Raw genomic sequence first — 2464 nt, 5'->3', positions numbered from 1 at the left:
ACTTTATTAATCCCATTATCGATTCACATTAGGTTAAAGTATAATTTTTTGCTTTAAAAATGGTCTAACAATGTTTATATTATATTTTTTGATTATTTTTGCTAAAAAGTAAGAACTAAAACGTAAAAACTTTTCAAACTATGTTCGTAATTTTTGCGGGCTTTATTCAAAAATCAGCTATGTGTGTAATTTCTGCGCGTTTATTCAAAAATCAAAGAAACTTTTCATACTTTATTGAATGTTAAAAGATAAAACATTTTATTACTGTTTATATTCTTTTTACAGAACAAAATTGTATGTAATATTTCAAAAGTTATAAAAGTTTTAATAACACCTCTTAAGAAAATAATTTGGAAAAAAAAACAAGAAGCTGTAAGTCCACCTTGAAACAGCTGTGTATAAAACAGATATGTTGATGATTTAATGACTAAAACTGATAGACATGAAATTCTATTCTCAATTAAATTCAAAATAGCAAGTACACTACAAAAAAATTCTGCAAGCTGTTTTGATGGAATAAATAGTCAACCACGTGACAAAAGAGATTGATAAGAATTATTTTCAAGATCAATGTCTCCAGCTTTCAAACAGGCTTTGCAGTTTTTACATTTAGTCCTTTTTGATAATTTTTTTGCAATATAGCTTGCTATAGTTATTGCCACTTCTTGACTATTATAATCAAGGGAACTTTACATAATTTCTTCTATTTGATTTTCAAACAGTTCATCGAGTATTTTCAAGGAAAGATAAATATCTTGTAATATATTTTCTTTCCAGAAATTTATATGCTCCTTAATTAAAGAACGACATAACAAATTTCTTTTTGAATTTAAAACTTCTCTTAAACTTACAAGAAATCTTCCCCCACTCATTTACCTGTATTGTGAGAAACGTCTCTCAATCTCAAATAACCCTGATCACTTTGTAAACGAGCTGCCCTCACGTAATCATATCCATCATTCAGAAACTCCTCAACAAGCAGTGCTTAATCCAGAGCTTGGTAAAATATCATTTTATTGTCTCCTAATACAATAGCATTGCCAAAAATATTTGGTGAAAACATTTGTTTAGAATTAGCGATTGTCCACCAAGTGTTAAAATTAGTTAAAAAATTTGAAACATTTCGATTTGGATTATAGGTTTTTGAAGCTGTAACTGTAGTTTCATACATAATTGGCAATGCAAGTGGCACACTTTGTTTATTATTTCCAGGATGTAATGCCTCATATGTAAGCTTTGGAGCTTTTTTAAGTTTACCTTTCAGATCATTATCATTCTGGTAAATCTTAAATAAATTATTCCACCTATTATATCCTGATAGACGATCAACATTGATATGTGCATTATAATATTTAAAGTATGGAAAAACAAATTTTTTACTATTTAATAAATTATTTCTTAGGTTTTTGACTAAATGCACACTATCATTAAACAAATGTCTTTTTTCCTTGATTCTGGTAAATAATAAAATATTTTGATTCAGAATTGAACATTGTAACTAATGATGAGAATGCATCAACGTTAGAGGAATGATTGTCTGTAACTATACCACGTACTCTGAACCGAGCACCTATCAAATTTTTAAGGTTGTCAGCTATTTTTTGCCAATTTCAAGAGAATGTGACTTCTGGAATTGCTTGAACAACAAAAGAAATAGATTCTTTTAGTCCTATTATCATGAATGCAACAATTACTTTGTACAAGTTACTTTCTTCGTCAGCACCAACATACTCTCCTTCTTAATATTGTGCTGCTTTTTGTGAATATATTTCATCTATCATCATATACAATCAGGAGACATTTTTCCTTTTTCACGTAGAGATTTTAAAGCCTTTATAGAATTGATCACTCCTAGTTGAAGTTTGTTTAATAAAGATATTGATGGTAAAGGAAACTTTTTAAGTTGTAGTTTGTATGCCTGTAATGATGTATATCGTAATAGTAATGCATATCTAATCATTTCTGCTGAGTATGGCAGCCTGCCTTGTGGCTGATAAAGCTCTCTATCTTTAGTTATATCTAAAATAGTGTCATGATTTTCTAATGTGTAGTTTCTAATATAAGAAGGAAAATTTTCTATCCCAATCTACATTTTACTGCAGCACCTTTGTTGACCATTTTTAATATAAATTCTTTAAAAGTTAGTAAATTCAGAAAGTAGAATATTTTTAAAACAATGTTTTAGCGAAGTTTGTTTCTTAAACTTTTAAAACCTGTCTCTTAATTTCCCCCTCAAAAATGTAAGATATACGGCCGTGAATATTGTAGGCCATAGTTCGACCAATTAGTCAGTTGATTTATAAAAAATGAAGGATTAAGGTTTTGCTTGTAACATAATATGTGTGTATAAAATAGTATAATATGTATAAAATAATAATAATATAAAATACTAATATTATAAACATATACTTTACTGATATATCGTTTTTTTTAATTTTATTGATATATGCGCTGTAATAAATAA

The sequence above is a fragment of the Hydra vulgaris genome, chromosome 11 (genome assembly GCF_038396675.1).
Source record: "Hydra vulgaris chromosome 11, alternate assembly HydraT2T_AEP".
Lineage (NCBI taxonomy): Eukaryota > Metazoa > Cnidaria > Hydrozoa > Anthoathecata > Hydridae > Hydra > Hydra vulgaris.
Note: the sequence above shows the minus strand (reverse complement) of the source record.